Source organism: Hyperolius riggenbachi, chromosome 12, assembly GCF_040937935.1.
Source record: "Hyperolius riggenbachi isolate aHypRig1 chromosome 12, aHypRig1.pri, whole genome shotgun sequence".
Lineage (NCBI taxonomy): Eukaryota > Metazoa > Chordata > Amphibia > Anura > Hyperoliidae > Hyperolius > Hyperolius riggenbachi.
Window position 1 is genome coordinate 68,342,800 of NC_090657.1, and position 19,777 is coordinate 68,362,576.

Consider the following 19,777-nt stretch of genomic DNA (forward strand, 5'->3'; position numbering starts at 1 on the left):
TGCAAAGGTTGCCTTATGAATGAGAAGTAACAACCAGGAGATCATGGTACCTCTCAGCAGAACTTTGATGGGACCCCCTATGTTCACATCCCCTTTACACTTCCCCCACAGCCAAGGAGTCCATCTGCAGGGGACATATGTGTGGCACCAGAGGTTAATGTTAGGTGTCGCAGTGTAGGTGTGGGGGGTAGTGTTAGGTATAGGTAGGGGGGAGCTTAGTATTAGGTGTAAGAGGTGAAGTAGAGTTATGTGTAGGGAGCAGGAGGTTAATGTTATGTGTAGGGAGCAGGGAGATTAGTGTTAGGTATAGAGGTGTAGGTGGTGGTGGTAGTGTTAGGTGTAGGGAGCAGGGAGGTTAGTGTTAGGTGTAGATCTGTAGGTGGTGGTGTTTGTGTTAGGTGTAGGGAGCAGGGAGGTTAGTGTTAGGTGTAGATCTGTAGGTGGTGGTGGTTGTGTTAGGTGTAGGGAGCAGGAAGGTTAGTGTTAGGTATAGAGGTGTAGGTGGTGATGGCAGTGTTAGGTGTAGGGAGCAGGGAGGTTAGTGTTATGTGTAGGGAGCAGGGAGGTTAGTGTTAGGTATAGAGGTGTAGGTGGCGGTGGTAGTGTAGACTCCATCCCCTCTTCCTTCTTCCCTCACTCCTCCCGGAGGAATTGTAGAATTTCAAAAGCCAGCTTACATAGCTTGGCCAGATATTGAACCCAGGTCTTGGTCGGGAATTTAACCCAGGTCTAGTGCTCAGTAGGTAGCTCTCTTCAACACTATACCACCACCACCACAGCAGCGACCGGCAGGCAGGCAGAAATGCTGTGTAGGGACTGACTTAGTCTTCGGGCAGGCAGTCACATGGCGGGCAGGCAGTCACACGGCGTGCAGGCAGAGATGCTGTGTGTGTGGGGACTGACTTAGTCTTCGGGCAGGCAGTCACACGGCGGGCAGGCAGTCACATGGCGTGCAGGCAGAGATGCTGTGTGTGTGGGGACTGACTTAGTCTTCGGGCAGGCAGTAGCCCTCCAGGATCCATGCCTCATTCATTTTAACCACCTGAGCAGTATGGACGAGCTCAGCTTGTCCATACCGCCGCATGGGCATCGCATAGCCCCGGGTGGTTTTTTTAAAATAAAAACTGTCTCAGATCATGTAGCTAGCACTTGGCTAGCTACATGTGTCCCCCGATTGCCGCCGGCACCCTCTGATCCCCCCGATCGCCGCCCTTATACAAACCTCCCCCGGGAACCCGCGGTGGCACAGCCTCTATATAGCCTCCAGCCGTTGCAATGTTGAAGATCAGGACTGCGCATGACGTCATGATGTTGATGAGGTCAGACGTCATGTCCGATCGTTGCCATAGCGACGACAGAGGCTGTTCGGGGAAGTTGCGGTTCTCACGGGATCGCGGCTAGGTAAATATAGCAGGCGGCGATCGGGATGATCAGAGCGGTGCCGGGGGACTTGGGGCACATGTGTAGCTAGCCTAGTGCTAGCTACACTATATTAAACAAAATTGAAACCGAAATTTCCCTCCCGCAGCCGCATGGCCGCAAAAAATAAACGCCAGGGTGGTTAATAAAGGTGAGGTACTGAAAACTTTTTTTGACCTAGGCAAATTTTCTTCTCACTGACAATGCCTCCAGCTGCGCTGAAGGTCCAATCTAGAATGCTTGAGGCAGGGCAAGCCAGAAGTTGGATGGCAAATTGTGACAGCTCTGGCCACAGGTCAAGCCTGCACACCTAGTAGTCCAGGGGTTCATCGCCGCTCAGACTGTCGATGGTTCTTTCTCTACCATTGTTAAAGAAAGGGTACAGCCGGGGAATCAGGGTTCGATTCCAGTCCGGAGTGGGAGCCTGAGAAACGGCTACCACCACACATCCAAGGAAGGACCCAATGTGCTGTATAAGTAATGTACCTGCCCAGACCATGCTTTGCAGACCAGGCATCTGTGGTACATCAGGGTACAGTTTGGGTATCGCCTTTTTAGAAAAATAATTGCGGCCTTGCTGACTGCTGGTATATTACAATGTGCAGTCACACAGGTGCAGTGAAAGGTATGCACTGACTGCTGGTATAATGCAATGTGTAGTCACAGATGAAGTGAAAGGTATGCACTGACTGGTATATAAAACAGTTTACAGTCACACAGATGCAGTGAAAGGTATGCAGTGACTGCTGGTACAACAATGTGGAGTCACACAGGTGCAGTGAAAATGGATGCACTGACTGCAGGTATATAAAACAGTGTGCGGTCACACAAATGCAGTGAAGAGTATGCAGTGACTGGTATATAAAACAATGTGAAGTCACACAGATGCAGTGAAAGGTATGCAGTGACTGGTATTAGAATACAATGTGCATGAGTCAGACAGGTGCAGCGAAAAGGAATGCAGTGACTGCTGGTATAATAATGTGCAGTCACACAGGTGCAGTGAAAAAGTTGCAGTGACTGCTGGTATAACAATGTGCAGTCACACAGGTGCAGTGAAAATAGATGCACTGACTGCTGGTATATAAAACAGCGTGCGGTCACACAGATGCAGTGAAAGGTATGCAGTGTCTGGTATATAAAACAGCGTGCGGTCACACAGGTGCAGTTAAAAGGTATGCAGTGACTGGTATATAAAACCGTGTGCGGTCACACAGATGCAGTGAAAGGTATGCAGTGTCTGGTATATAAAACAGTGTGCGGTCACACAGATGCAGTGAAAGGTATGCAGTGACTGGTATATAAAACAGCGTGCGGTCACACAGATGCAGTGAAAGGTATGCAGTGTCTGGTATATAAAACAGCGTGCGGTCACACAGGTGCAGTTAAAAGGTATGCACGGACTGGTATATAAAACAGCTTGCTGTCACACAGATGCAGTGAAAGGTATGCAGTGACTGGTATTATAATACAATGTGCAGCAGTCACACTATGCACTGAATGTGCTGGGCCTGGCACAGTACAGCAATTAGCAAGGTCCAACTGCGGCAGACAGGGCTGTATATGCAGTGTCAGTGGGCCACACGAAAAAAAAAAAAAAACATCACAAGAACATTAGCTCTCAAAAGAGATGTTTTGGGGTGCTTTTCATCAACAAATGTCAGCAAGACCTCCTAACTATCGCTTTCCCTATCTCTCCAGTGAGTGAGAAAATGGCCAACGCTGCTGCCTTTTATAAGGGGGGGGGGGGGCTCCAGGAGGGAGTGCAGCCTGTTTGGCTGCCATGGGTCTGCTGTCTGTGATGTAGAGGGTTAAAGTTTAGCCCAATGATGTAGTATCGGGGCAGTCAAACTTGCATAAAGTTCGCTTTTCGCCGTGAACTCACATTGTTAGGCGCGAACAAGTTTGCATGCGAATCGTTCGGGCCATCTCTAAATATATGTGGTTTCTAGTGTTACCCCGAGGTAATAGAACACCCATGGGGCAGGGCTTCATTCGAGGGGGCTTCCTTCAGGGGTGGTGCTTCATTTGGGGTGCTTAATCCAAGGGCATGGCACCACCCAGGACCAATGGCACTCCAGACACTGGCCTGGAATGCCTTTGGCTAAAAACAGCCCGGTGTAATTCATACTGGTTCTGCTGCCTGATCTTTTCCCGGAGCGGACAGATGCGGACTAACTGACACGTAAAACTGACTCAAGTTTCCCTGCTTCTCACAAATGCCTGTTTTCACGGTGTCTGGGTTCTTTAAGTCGTCTACAATGCACAAACTCAACCTGCACAGTTTTTGGAGGGACATACTGTCAATCATGCTGATCATTTGGATTCACCACTGCACCCTCTGGGTCCAGCAACCAAAAATACTAATAATGTGCATGCAGAGGTTAACGTCTCCAGCTTTGACATCACAGCTCTTCAAACAAAAGCGACGCAAATCTCTGCTTTCAACATAATGACATCTTTCACAAGATCAAGTCAAGTTCCTTCTTTCTGGTTATAAGATCCCAGCTGTGCCTGCTGCACTGTAACAATCAGTGAATGGATGGATAAGCCATTCTGTCTGCAGGACTCCACTTTCCCTGCACATCAGCTGCGCTGACACTCATCTGCTGCTGGAGAGAAGCTGCAATTATTCAGCACCCTAAGCAGCTGATCAATCTGCAACAATAAGTGTTCAGCGTTCTCCAGGCCCCCTTCATTACATGATCTGCCTGCTCCTCCACATAGCTGCTGTCAGCACCTACTGTCTTGCTGCTCATCTGGCTACTGACAGGCATAAGACTATTGAACTTTCATCGGAAGCCAAACCTAAGGCACAAATGTCTTCTTGGTTTTGTGTAAGCGCTGGGCAGCAGAACTTTTTTTTGGATGGTTATCTGTGCGGAATCTTTTGAGTTAGTTGATAACAATTAAGTCAGATTTAGTTCACGATTTTGCATTACAAGATTTTTCAGTGATCATTGCGCTTTTTGCGGTTCTTTTTCTAGTGAATCATTCATTATAGTGTCTCATTCTAGTATCCAGGACTAGATTTAACTATTTGGCTCACACTATGGGCTCGAGGCACAAAAGCGTAATAACTGGTGTCACAGCAGTTATCATGCGATCTGCCGAGTGCGACGGTTTGCGTGAGTAAGGGATTATTCGGCGTGATAAACGAATGTTTGCACGTGATGACTCGCGTGAAACGCGCAAACGTTCATTTATCATGCAGAGTAATCGTTTACTTGCGCAAACCCGCCACGCGCTGCAGATCGCGTGATAACTGCTATGATAGCAGTTATCACACTTTTTTGAATCGAGCCCAATGTACATTGTGTAATGCCAACACTATATGTGAGCATAACACAACACATGCTCAGAATGTTATAATGGCTAATGCTGGCGCTGCTGCACTGCACGCTGCTCTCCATCTTTCTGATACTTCTGCCTTCACAGTCAAACTTCCTGTTGTGAAGGCAGAAGTGTCAGGAAGATGTAGAGCAGCAACACAGGTAAGTTAACCTTCTCTGTTGCCGCCCCCACCCCTGGACATGTCGGGACAGTTCCACTGACAGTTCCATTGGTCTTGCTCAATGTTTATCTTTTGAGAAACAGGAATTTGACATACAAATTATTAGCTGTTCACTTCTACACAAGACTGAAACTAATGTGGACTTCTGTGTATTTAGTCTGTTGTCTAATTTTAATTTTATTTTCTAATGCAAGGTGTACTTTAATACTCTGGCTATAAGTCTTTAAGTGAAATTACACTTGTAGCTAATATTATATCAGGGATTTTTTTTTCTTTTTTAGTGGTTACAGAAATGTGCCCATTTTTTTTTAGAGTTTTTGACAAAGAAACCTCTGACGCATATCAGTATATTGATTGTCCCAGTCAGAGACGGATTAAGGCCAAATGGGGCCCTAAGCAAAATAACAGATCTGGGCGCCCCTCCCTCAAGCCACCTCATATCCCCCTCTGTTCCCCCTGTACCTCCTCTTGTCCCCATGTCCCCTCTGTGTATCCTGTTGTGCCCCTCTGTGCCACCTCTTGTGCCCCTGTGTCCCCTCTGTAGCCCCTGTGCCACCTCGTAGGCCTCGTGCCCCCTCTATTCCCCCTATGCCACGTCGTCATCCTCACAACTCTCGCACAACACATAGAGACACTACCTGTCACTAGTGGTGCTCGGATACCCCTTTTTATTATTCGAGTTTGGTCGAATTCGAATAGTAAATTATTCGAATTCAGTCGAATATTCGAGTCAAATATTTTTTACTATTCGATTCGACCTCGGACTTCGAGCTCACTATTCGAGTCGGTATTCGAGCTCATTATTCGAGCTGACTATTCGAATTGGCCTTAAATAGCTTCCAACACTTGTTTTGAGGGTGAATGATGCAAGAAACATCTTTTTTTCCAAGTAACAACAGCAAGTGATTATGTGGGGATGTTCCTTTAAAAAAAAAAAGGTGGAAAGAGAAGTTGTGTCCAGAATTTTGTTTAGTACTGTATATACTTCTTCTTCTTCTTCTTTTTTATCTTCTATATCTTCTTCTTCTTCTTCTTCTATATCTTCTTCTATATCTTCTTCTTCTTCTTCTATATTGTCTTCTTCTTCTTCTTCTTCTTCTTCTTCTTCTTCTTCTTCTTCTTCTTCTTTTTCTTTTTTTTTCTTTTTCTTCTTTTTCTTCTTTTTCTTTTTCTTCTTCTTCTTCTTCTCCTTCTTTTTCTATATCTTCTTCTTCTTCACTTATTTCTCTTTTATATTTTTTTTTTTTAAAGAAATGCAGCTATTTTTGAGCGTAATAAATAGCTGGTGGCGCACGCATGTTGGAAGCGCCATTGTATGTGCTACCTGGCAGTGGAAACACACAGACAGCAGGAGGTAAATTCAGCAGCAGCAGCAGGAGGAGGAGGATGATTGTGTGGCAGCAGGCAGTCAATGAGGCAGGCAGCGAGACATAATAGGCTGTGTGGTACCTAGCGGTGGTACCAGGCCGTAAATACACAGCATGAGGTTCCAGACAGCGGTCGTGAAGCCCACATCATGTCCAATACACAACTGGGACAACACAGTTTTCAACCCGGACACCTCTAAAAATCATATCACACAGTATTAATAAAAAGTATATATAATTTTTTTGTTTTTTTAAAGAAATGCAGCTATTTTTGAGTGTAACAAATAGCTGGTGGCGCACGCATGTTGGAAGCGCCATTGTATGTGCTCCCTGGCAGTGGAAACACACAAACAGCAGGAGGTAAATTCAGCAGCAGGAGGAGGAGGATGAGTGTGTGGCAGCAGGCAGTCAATGAGGCAGGCAGCGTGACATAATAGCCCTGGTACCTAGCGGTGATACCAGGGCTGTAAATAAACACAGCAGGCAGGAGGTCCCAGACAGCGGTCGTGCAGCCCACATCGTGTCCAATACACAACTGGGACAACACAGTTTTCACCTCGGGCACCTCAGAAAAATTAAACCTTTTTTTTTTAATGGTTTTTTGGTTTTGTTTGTAAAACAAATTACACAGATATATAGCTATTGTTTGACGTAATAGCTGGTGGCAGAGTGGCAGCAGAAGGTAAATCTGTGTACCCTGGCGTTGGGAAACACAGACAGACAGCAGCAACAGCAGGAGGAATGGAGGAGTAATTATGTGAGCAGCTATTGTTTGACGTAATAGCTGGTGGCAGAGTGGCAGCAGAAGGTAATTCTGTGTACCCTGGCAGTGGGAAACACAGACAGACAGCAGAAGCAGCAGGAGGAATGGAGGAGTATTGCGAGTGTGGCAGCAGGCAGGCAGCGTGACATAATAGCCCTGGTACCTAGCGGTGATACCAGGGCGTAAATAAACACAACAGGAGGTCCTAGACAGCGGTCGTGCAGCCCACATTGTGTCCAATACACAACTGGGACAACACAGTTTTCAACCCGGGCACCTCAGAAAAATCAAACCTTTTTTTTTTTAATGGTTTTGTAGTTTTGGTTTTACAACCAATTACACAGATATAGCTATTTTTTGACGTAATAGCTGGTGGCAGAGTGGCAGCAGAAGGTAAATCTGTGTACCCTGACAGTGGGAAACACAGACAGACAGCAGCAGCAGCAGGAGGAATGGAGGAGTAATTATGTGAGCAGCTATTGTTTGACGTAATAGCTGGTGGCAGAGTGGCAGCAGAAGGTAATTCTGTGTACCCTGGCAGTGGGAAACACAGACAGACAGCAGCAGCAGCAGGAGGAATGGAGGAGTATTGTGAGTGTGGCAGCAGGCAGGCAGCGTGACATAATAGCCCTGGTACCTAGCGGTGATACCAGGGCGTAAATAAACACACCACAGGAGGTCCCAGACAGCGGTCGTGCAGCCCACATTGTGTCCAATACACAACTGGGACAACACAGTTTTCAACCCGGGCACCTCAGAAAAATTAAACCTTTTTTTTTTTTTAATGGTTTTGTAGTTTTGGTTTTACAACCAATTACACAGATATAGCTATTTTTTGACGTAATAGCTGGTGGCAGAGTGGCAGCAGAAGGTAAATCTGTGTACCCTGACAGTGGGAAACACAGACAGCAGCAGCAGCAGGAGGAATGGAGGAGTAATTATGTGAGCAGCTATTGTTTGACGTAAAAGCTGGTGAGCTGGTGGCAGAGTGGCAGCAGAAGGTAATTCTGTGTACCCTGGCAGTGGGAAACACAGACAGACAGCAGCAGCAGCAGGAGGAATGGAGGAGTATTGTGAGTGTGGCAGCAGGCAGGCAGCGTGACATAATAGCCCTGGTACCTAGCGGTGATACCAGGGCGTAAATAAACACAACAGGAGGTCCCAGACAGCGGTCGTGCAGCCCACATTGTGTCCAATACACAACTGGGACAACACAGTTTTCAACCCGGGCACCTCAGAAAAATTAAACCTTTTTTTTTTTAATGGTTTTGTAGTTTTGGTTTTACAACCAATTACACAGATATAGCTATTTTTTGACGTAATAGCTGGTGGCAGAGTGGCAGCAGAAGGTAAATCTGTGTACCCTGACAGTGGGAAACACAGACAGACAGCAGCAGCAGCAGGAGGAATGGAGGAGTAATTATGTGAGCAGCTATTGTTTGACGTAATAGCTGGTGGCAGAGTGGCAGCAGAAGGTAATTCTGTGTACCCTGGCAGTGGGAAACACAGACAGGCAGCAGAAGCAGCAGGAGGAATGGAGGAGTATTGTGAGTGTGGCAGCAGGCAGGCAGCGTGACATAATAGCCCTGGTACCTAGCGGTGATACCAGGGCGTAAATAAACACAACAGGAGGTCCCAGACAGCGGTCATGCAGCCCACATTGTGTCTAATACACAACTGGGACAACACAGTTTTCAACCCGGGCACCTCAGAAAAATTAAACCTTTTTTTTTTTAATGGTTTTGTAGTTTTGGTTTTACAACCAATTACACAGATATAGCTATTTTTTGACGTAATAGCTGGTGGCAGAGTGGCAGCAGAAGGTAAATCTGTGTACCCTGACAGTGGGAAACACAGACAGACAGCAGAAGGGCAGTACACAGCAGCCCACTGTAGGTGTAAAATGTGTGGCTGCAGGTGACGTAATAGTCAAAGTGAACCAGGCTGGCTTAGTGAGCAGGAGCCAGGAGGTGGTAAAGGGTGGTAAGGCACATTAACGATGGTTCTTCAGTTCATGTCCCCCTCTCGCCGACAACAGGGGCCAGGAACTCGCCTTCCACCCACGCCTGGTTCATCTTGAGAAACGTCAGTCTGTCCACAGACTTGTGAGACAGACGTGAGCGTTTCTCGGTGACCACGCCACCAGCTGCACTGAAGCAGCGCTCGGACAGCACGCTGGAAGGGGGACAGGACAGCACTTCCAGGGCGTACTGCGCCAGCTCGCTCCAGATCTCCAGGCGCTTGACCCAATACTCCATGGGATCAACAGGGGCATCGCTGTCAAGCCCGCTGTAGGACCCCATGTAGTCAGCCACCATTCGGGTCAGGCGCTGGCTGTGACCGGAGGAGGATGCTGCTGCATGCACCTCCTCTCTAGTCACTGCTGCCGGAGCCTCTACAGTCCTGTAGAGCTCGTTGCTGAGAGACAGCAGGTCTGTGGGGCGCTTGCTGCTGGATGCAAGCACCTGCTGCTGCCTCTGTGCTGGCTGGACAGTGGGGGTGGAAGGCTGGGGGAAGGCTTCCTCCAAGCGCTCAACAAGGGCCTGCTGCAAGCTCCTTATTTGTTGCGCTGGGTCTCCTCCTGCAGGCGGCAGGAACTGGCTCAACTTCCCCTTGAGGCGTGGGTCCAACATCATGCTGATCCAGATGTCCTCCCTCTGCTTCATCTGGATCACCCTGGGGTCCTTGCGCAGGCACGTCAGCATGTGCGCTGCCATTGGGAAGAGGCGGGCCACGTGTGCTGGCACATCGACGGCAGTGCTGTCCTCATCCTCCTCCTCTGCCGCCTCATCCTCTCTCCACCCCCGCACCAACTCAGCTGCGCTGTGCTGATCCCCCTCATCAGCAGCAAGGTCAGGGACCTCCACCAAGTCCTCCTCCTCCTCCCCCACAGAGGTGGACTGTGCAGCTGCTTGCCGCTCCTGCTGGTCCAAGGCTGCTGCTCCCTGTTCCAGCAAAGCATCGAGGGCCCTGTTCAGCAGACAAACCAGGGGCACCCACTCGCAGACCATAGCATGGTCCCTGCTCACCATGTTAGTGGCCTGCAGAAAGGAAGCCAGCACTAAGCACCCCTGCTGCATGTGCCTCCAGTCATCATCGGGGACAATGGACGGGATGTTGCTGGTCTTGTCCCTTCTCTGAGCGGCGGAAACAGTGGCCAGGGCAAGGTACTGGTTGACAGCGTGCTTCTGTTCAACCAGACGCTCCAACATCGCCAGGGTGGAGTTCCAGCGAGTCAGAACGTCAAGGATCAGCCGATGGCGTGGCAGCTCCAGCTCCTTTTGCACGTCTTCCAGGCTCGCACAGGCTGCAGCCGAGCGCCGGAAGTGACGCACAACGTTTCTTGCTGTTTCCAGCAGTTCGCCCATCCCCTGGTAGGTGCGCAAGAACTTCTGCACCACCAGGTTCAGCACGTGGGCAAGACAGGGGATGTGGGTCAGGTTTCCCCTGTCTATTGCGGCAACCAGATTGGCCCCATTGTTGGCCACCACCTCTCCGACTCTGAGGCGGGGGTCAGCCAAATCCTCTCCTGCTCCTGGAGTTTGGCCAACACATGGGTTGCCGTCAGCTTGGTCTTCCCAGTGGTGGGCCTTCACGCTGCTTCTGAGGCGGGGGGTTTGGCCAGGTGTGCCGGAGGATGGCAGAGGATCGGAGGAACCTGCTGCAGTTCCCCTGACCCTGCTGGGTGGCACCACCCACTGTGTTGCTGCTGCTGCTGTGCCTGCTGCTGCTCTCCCATCCTCACCCCCTTCCACCAAGCTGACCCAGTGGACAGTGAAGGACAGGTAGCGGCCTGTCCCGAAGCGGCTGCTCCAGGAGTCCATGGTGACGTGGACCCTTTCACCAACCGCGTGCTCCAGCCCTCGCTCCACATTGGCCATCACAAAGCGGTGCAGTGCTGGAATGGCCTTGCGGGCGAAGAAGTGTCTGCTGGGGAGCTGCCAGTCTGGGGCTGCACAAGCAAGCAGCGCACGCATGTCGCTCCCCTCCTGCACGAGCGTGTACGGCAGGAGTTGGGAGCACATGGCCCGTGCCAGCAAGCCGTTCAGCTGCCGCACGCGACGGCTGCTGGGAGGCAGAGCCCTAACCACCCCCTGGAAGGACTCGCTCAAAAGGCTCTGGCGTGGCCTTTTGCTGGCACGGGAATCAGCAGACACAGCAGAGGAGGCCACTGAGGACTGGCTGCCAGAACAGGCCTCAGTGTCGGCGGCAGGAGTTGCAGAGGGGGGAGGAGCAGTGCGTTTCCGCACTCCTGCTGGTGCTGCTGGAGGAGCAGGAGGGCGGGTGGCTGCTGTTGCTGCTGCTGCTGCTGCTGCTGAAGGCTGTGCAGTGATGGGTGTGGTGCCACTGCCAGCACCAGATGCCTTTAGACTCTGGAACTCCTCATGCTGGTGGAAATGTTTCGCAGCAAGGTGGTTGATGAGCGATCAACTTCCCCTGACAGTGGTTGCAAGTGGCGTACTTGCTGTCCACAGTGGGCATGGTGAAAAAGCGCCAGATTGGTGACAAAAACAACCCCCTACGGCATGGAACCGCTGCTGCCTGTCTCCCTGTGGTGGTTGGGGGGGGGGGGGCTTGGGTGCGGCTGGTGGTGGTACTGGCAGATGCTGCTGCTGCTGCTGCTGAGCCTGAGACACCAGCAGGCTGTGGGACCTGCCTACTGCTGCCAATGCTTGCAATGATGCGCCTCCTTGCAAGGCCCACAAGCGCATCCTCCTCCTCAGAGCTGCTGATGACGACATCCCCTGGAGCTGGTGGCACCCAGTCTCTGTCTGTCACCGTGTCATCATCATCCTCCCCCTCCTGAAACATGTCCTGCTGGGATGATGACCCCCCAAACTCCTCTCCTGATGCATGGATGGGCTGCTTGACTGTCGCCACAGTCTTGCTGTCTAATCCCTCATCCCCCAAAGTGCCCATCAGCATCTCCTCCTCCAAATCGCCAACAACAGCAGACAATTGACGCATCATGCCTGGGGTCAAAAGAGTGCTGAGTGACAGGTCGGCGACTGTTGGTGAACTGGCCTCCTCCCCAGGCCCTGCTGGGCGGCTGCTGCGAACAGGGGTGGTGGTGGTGGTGGTGGTGAGGGTGGAGGCCTCGGATGCAGAGCTGATGGCGGGCTGCTCATCCTCCGTCATCAGTTGCACCACAGTGTCTGCATCCTTTTCCTCAATGGGACGTTTCCGACCCGGCTGGAGGAAAATAGGAGCAGGTGCTACACGCTGCTGCTGCTGTGTCTCTGCAGCGTGAGTTGCAGATGCTCCTGCTGGGCGGCGCCCAAGGCGTCCACGGCCAGTGGCTATAGGAGGAATGTTAGCCACTGACGCTGCTGCTGCTGCGGAACTGTGCATGGTGGCGCGGCCGCGGCTTGCCACAATGCTGCTCCCTCTCCTCCTGATTCCCTTGCTGCCCTTCCCCTTGCCCAAACCGCGCTGGCTGCCACTTCCAGACATCTTAGATGTTTTGGGCGTAAACACAAAAGTTTTTTAAAACTGCGGGTGAAAAGTGGGGTACTTTAATGGAGTGGGTTGTTGGGTGAGGTGACACTAATCACTAAGTGATTAGATCGCTAAGTGATTATTACAGTACAAATACAAAATACAAAAATCGGTAATCAGTAAGTGTGAACAGTGAACAGTGAGTGTGTCCCCTAGTACACTAACTAGAAAATACACTAATCAGTAGTAATCACAAGGAAATAGAGTGTGTGTACACTACAGACAGTGAGTGCACGCACGCGCAGGAGCTAGCCTATGAACAGTGACTGATTGAGTGTCTAGTACAGTAAGTAAGTAGTAACAGTCAGGAAGTACAACTAGCAGTTACAATAATCAGTAGTAATCACAAGGAAATAGAGTGTGTGTACACTACAGACAGTGAGTGCACGCATGCGCAAACACGCGCAGGAGCTAGCCTATGAACAGTGACTGAGTAAGTGTCTAGTACAGTAAGTAAGTAGTAACAGTCAGGAAGTACAACTAGCAGTTACAATAATCAGTAGTAATCACAAGGAAATAGAGTGTGTGTACACTACAGACAGTGAGTGCACGCACGCGCACACACGCGCAGGAGCTAGCCTATGAACAGTGACTGAGTGAGTGCCCCTACTACAGTAAGTAAGTAGTAACAGTCAGGAAGTACAACTAGCAGTTACAATAATCAGTAGTAATCACAAGGAAATAGAGTGTGTGTACACTACAGACAGTGAGTGCACGCACGCGCAGGAGCTAGCCTATGAACAGTGACTGATTGAGTGTCTAGTACAGTAAGTAAGTAGTAACAGTCAGGAAGTACAACTAGCAGTTACAATAATCAGTAGTAATCACAAGGAAATAGAGTGTGTGTACACTACAGACAGTGAGTGCACGCACGCGCAAACACGCGCAGGAGCTAGCCTATGAACAGTGACTGAGTGAGTGTCTAGTACAGTAAGTAAGTAGTAACAGTCAGGAAGTACAACTAGCAGTTACAATAATCAGTAGTAATCACAAGGAAATAGAGTGTGTGTACACTACAGACAGTGAGTGCACGCACGCGCACACACGCGCAGGAGCTAGCCTATGAACAGTGACTGAGTGAGTGTCCCTACTACAGTAAGTAAGTAGTAACAGTCAGGAAGTACAACTAGCAGTTACAATAATCAGTAGTAATCACAAGGAAATAGAGTGTGTGTACACTACAGACAGTGAGTGCACGCACGCGCAAACACGCGCAGGAGCTAGCCTATGAACAGTGACTGAGTGAGTGTCTAGTACAGTAAGTAAGTAGTAACAGTCAGGAAGTACAACTAGCAGTTACAATAATCAGTAGTAATCACAAGGAAATAGAGTGTGTGTACACTACAGACAGTGAGTGCACGCACGCGCACACACGCGCAGGAGCTAGCCTATGAACAGTGACTGAGTGAGTGTCCCTACTACAGTAAGTAAGTAGTAACAGTCAGGAAGTACAACTAGCAGTTACAATAATCAGTAGTAATCACAAGGAAATAGAGTGTGTGTACACTACAGACAGTGAGTGCACGCACGCGCAAACACGCGCAGGAGCTAGCCTATGAACAGTGACTGAGTGAGTGTCTAGTACAGTAAGTAAGTAGTAACAGTCAGGAAGTACAACTAGCAGTTACAATAATCAGTAGTAATCACAAGGAAATAGAGTGTGTGTACACTACAGACAGTGAGTGCACGCACGCGCAGGAGCTAGCCTATGAACAGTGACTGATTGAGTGTCTAGTACAGTAAGTAAGTAGTAACAGTCAGGAAGTACAACTAGCAGTTACAATAATCAGTAGTAATCACAAGAAAATAGAGTGTGTGTACACTACAGACAGTGAGTGCACGCACGCGCAAACACGCGCAGGAGCTAGTCTATGAACAGTGACTGAGTGAGTGTCTAGTACAGTAAGTAAGTAGTAACAGTCAGGAAGTACAACTAGCAGTTACAATAATCAGTAGTAATCACAAGGAAATAGAGTGTGTGTACACTACAGACAGTGAGTGCCCGCACGGGCAAACACGCGCAGGAGCTAGCCTATGAACAGTGACTGAGTGAGTGTCTAGTACAGTAAGTAAGTAGTAACAGTCAGGAAGTACAACTAGCAGTTACAATAATCAGTAGTAATCACAAGGAAATAGAGTGTGTGTACACTACAGACAGTGAGTGCACGCACACGCAGGAGCTATGAACAAACAGTGGCAGTGAGTGTCCTAGTACAGTTACAGTATATAACTACAATACAAAATACAATCACTCAGTAGTAAAGGACAGCAGAAATACTGGTATAGATGAGAAATAAAGTAACAAAGGACAGGAGAGAACAGCTGCCCACACAGGCAGGCCCTGAGGCCTAAAGCTGTAAGCCTGCAGCAGCTGTCTCTATGTAACACAAAAGCTACTAACTAAAATACAATGTCTATCTAACTAACAACAATATAGGTGTATATAGGAGGTGTATGTGAGCAAAAACGCTAGGTGATTGACCACAATAAAGCTCTTGCTAAGCCAACGCACAAAGGAGCAGATCTCTCTCTGTACAAAGTCAGGCAAGGACGGAAACACCTAACATGGCGGCCGCTATTTATAGGGTAGGGGCTGGCCAGGGTCCCCCTCTGTGATTGGCTGCCGTCAGAGGGCCTGGGAGCCCTCTGATTGGCTCTAAGGACATCAATCTCAGGGGCAAACGCAGGATTTTTAAGGGGGGGATTCCTGAAAGGTCCAGAAGCACTTATGTCCCAGAGGGCTTCCGAAGACAGGTGGCTCCATACTGCCCATGCACAAAAGTGCGCTGGCGTATTACGGAGCTGCCTATCTTTGGAAGTACTCAAGGACACAAGTGTTTCTGAGGGCTTCTGGTAGCAGCAAATTTGAACGGGGGACAGCGCTGGAACAACTCCCCGAGAGAGGAACGGGAGATAGACTTAGTTTGGACAATTCAGTGGAATATGCCACATAGTGTCCAATAGCGCAAGCGATAGCCATATGATGCAGGGTTATATGCATCTGCGGAAGATGGCGGCGCTATATAAATACTAAATAATAATAATTTGCCTCACCAGGATTGCACTTTTATTTAGCTTTCCTGTATGACAAGTAGACACAAACACCCAGCACTAGGGGAAGAGGGAAACAAAGGTGAATGAGGGAGGCTGGTGCACACCAAGAGGGCTTCTGAGCGTTTTTCAAATTGACAGTGATTTGAAAAGCGCTTGGCTAATGTTACCCTATGAGGGTGTTCTCACAGCAGCATTGTGATTTTTTCAAAATCACAAGTATACTGCATGTAGCATTTTTTTGAGCAATTCATTCAGAAATCGCTCTGAAAATCGCTTCACAAAATTTCACTCACTAATTGCTAGCAATTGCTATTGTGATTTTGGCGTGCATTAGCCCAGAGAGAGGAGGAGTGGAGAGAGACTGAGAATAGCCTGAGATGGAGCAGAGAGCTTATCTGTATTGCAGTCCCATATCACACAGAGGCTACTTGCCTGTAATAGGACTCATGTCCCTGCCAGTCCCTCACACAAGTCAGAAAGCAGCCCTCCTAGAGTCTTGGGACTGTCAAAAATGTTTCACCTTGTTTAACACATGCAGTCATAACAATGGAGAGAGACCAGACAGATGTTTGCCCACGGACCCTCCAGGCAAGCTCTGCATCATGCTGTGTATATTTACCAGCTTGCCTGCCCTCTAATTGCACTTTTATCAGCTAGCCTAGTGTTTCACCTGAATACACCAGACACAAATCACTGAATGAAAGGCGGCCTGGGGGGAGATTGCCCCCCTTCCAGCCAGCACTAGGGGAAGGGGGGAAACGATGGTGAATGATGCCATGCCGAGAGAGTATCTGTATTGCAGTCCCACATCACACAGGCTACTTAGTTGCATGTAATGTGTCTCCTGTCCCTGCCAGCCGATTTAAAAAAGCTTTATTGGCAGGACCAAATACATTTAGCATTGCCAAAGCAAAAACAAAACATTAACAACATAGTGGGGGGGATTGTGGGAATAGGGGAATGATATAGGTATACCCAGGGACGGATCTAGAGGGGGGGGGGGGCAGGCAGGTATCTTGCCCCAGGCGCAGTTTGTTGAATTCTTAAAAAGGCGGCAAAATTTGGATGGGGTATGGCAGTTTAGGCGCCAAAACCTGACCTTTAGGCGCCAAAACTGGATGGGAAATGGCAGTTTAGGCGCCAAAACTGGATGGGGAATGGCAGTTTAGGCGCCAAAACTGGATGGGGAATGGCAGTTTAGGCGCCAAAACCTGACCTTGCCCCAGGCGCAACTTGGTCTAGATCCGTCCCTGGGTATACCGTCCATAGCGGTGTGGAGGATGGTCAGTCTCTCACACAAGCTGCAGGCAGCCCTCCTGGAGTTTAGGGACTGTCAAAACTTTTCAACCTGTGAAATACCTTTTGTAGCTGTCTACATGCAGTCTTTACAATAGTGAAAGAGCTGAGTTTTTCCCACAGTCCCTGCAGGAGGCAAGCCTTTGTATATTTACCAGCGATTTCAGGGAATTTTTTTAAAGGTACAGGAGTCTCAGGGGGGTGTTTCATACATCCAGAACCCCCGTCTGAAAACGCCAGTGAATCTGGGCTATGACGCTATTCGAGCTCGGTATTCGAGCTCGAATAGCGCTGTTAGCTCGAATAGCTCGAATAGTGAATGGGCTATTCGAGTTCACTCGAATAGCCCATTCGAATAGCTCCAGCTATTCGGAGCTCGAATACCGAGCTCGAATAGCTGAAAAAGAGCTCGAATATTCGAGCTACTCGAATATTCGAGCTCTGCTGAGCACCACTGCCTGTCACACCACACCACACAGAGACACTGCCTGTCACACCACAACAAACAGATACTGCCTGTCACACCACAACAAACAGATACTGCCTGTCACACCACGCAGCACAGGGACACTGCCTGTCACACCATACCACACAGAGACACTGCCTGTCACACCACAACAAACAGATACTGCCTGTTACACCAAAACACACAGAGACACTGCCTGTCACACCACAATGCACAGAGACACTGCCTGTTACACCACGACGCATAGAGACACTGCCTGTCACACCACAACACACAGAGACACTGCCTGTCACACCACAACACACAGAGACACTTCCTGTCACACCACAATGCACAGAGACACTGCCTGTTACACCACGACGCACAGAGACACTGCCTGTCACACCACAATGTACAGAGACACTGCCTGTCCACCACGCAGCACAGAGATGCTGCCCGTCACACCACAACACACAGAGACACTTCCTGTCACACCACAATGCACAGAGACACTGCCTGTCACACCACAACACACAGAGACACTGTCTGTCACACTGCAACTAGTATGCAAGTTAAGTCAAGAGAAAAGCTTTGAGAGATAATCCAACCATATTTTCAGTGCTCTGACTAGTCATAACTTAGTTTTCTCTGCAGCTGGTAATTGATAAGCCTGTGCAATACTTCTGTGGCTACCAAAATCAAACTAGATACAATACTTTTTCAGACAAAGAATGTGTCCCAACATTACAGAACAATACATTTGTACAGTGGGTTGCAAAAGTATTCAGCCCCCTTGAAGTTTTCCACATTTTGTCACATTACTGCCACAAACATTAATCAATTTTATTGGAATTCCACATGAAAGACCAATACAAAGTGGTGTACATGTGAGAAGTGGAACGAAAATCATACATGATTCCAAACATTTTTTTTACAAATAAATAACTGCAAAGTGGTGTGTGCATAATTATTCGGCCCCCTTTGATCTGAGTGCAGTCAGTTGCCTATAGACATTGCCTGATGAGTGCTAATGTCTAAATAGAGTGCACCTGTGTGTAATCTAATGTCAGTACAAATACAGCTGCTCTGTGAGGGCCTCACGGGTTGTCTAAGAGAATATTGGGAGCAACAACACCGTGAAGTCCAAAGAACACACAAGACAGGTCAGGGATCAAGTTATTGAGCAATTCAAAGCAGGCTTAGGCTACAAAAAAGATTTCCAAAGCCTTGAACATCCCACGGAGCACTGTTCAAGCGATCATTCAGAAATGGAAGGAGTATGGCACAACTGTAAACCTACCAAGACAAGGCCATCCACCTAAACTCACAGGCCGAACAAGGAGAGTGCTGATCAGAAATGCAGTCAAGAGGCCCATGGTGACTCTGGACGAGCTGCAGAGATCTACAGCTCAGGTAGGAGACTCTGTCCATAGGACAATTATTAGTCATGCACTGTATGGAAGAGTGGCAAGAAGAAAGGAATTGTTAACAGAAAGCATAAGAAGTCCCGTTTGCAGTTTGCCACAAGCCATGTGGGGGACACAGCAACCATGTGGAAGAAGGTGCTCTGGTCAGATGAGACCAAAATGGAACTTTTTGGCCAAAATGCAAAATACTATGTGTGGTGGAAAACTAACACTGCACATCACTCTGAACACACCATCCCCACTTTCAAATATGGTGGTGGCAGCATCATGCTCGGGGATGCATCTCTTAAGCAGGGACAGGGAAGCTGGTCAGAGTTGATGGGAAGATGGATGGAGCCAAATACAGGGCAAACTTGGAAGAAAACCTCTTGGAGACTGCAAAAGACTTGAGACTGGGGCGGAAGTTCACCTTCCAGCAGGACAATGACATTAAACATAAAGCCAGGGCAACAATGGAATGGTTTAACCTCCCTGGTGGTAAGCCCGTGCTGAGCACGGGCTATGCCGCCGGGAGGCACCGCTCAGGCCCTGCTGGGCCGATTTGCATAATTTTTTTTTTTTGCTGCATGCAGCTAGCACTTTGCTAGCTGCGTGCAGTGCCCGATCGCCGCCGCTACCCGCCGATCCGCCGCTATACGCGTCGCCGCAGCCGCCCCCCCCCCAGACCCCGTGCGCTGCCTGGCCAATCAGTGCCAGGCAGTGCTGTGGGGTGGATCGGAGTCCCCTTTGACGTCACGACGTCGATGACGTCGGTGACGTCATCCCGCCCCGTCGCCATGGCGATGGAGGAAGCCCTCCAGGAGATCCTGGCGGCGATCGGAGGGGCTGGGGGGATGCCGCTGAGCAGCGGCTATCATGTAGCGAGACCTCGTCTTAAAATTTAAAAAAAAAAAACGTATTTGCTGCCCCCTGGCGGATTTTTACAAACCGCCAGGAGGGTTAAAACAAAACATATCTATGTGTTAGAATGGCCCAGTCAAAGTCCAGATCTAA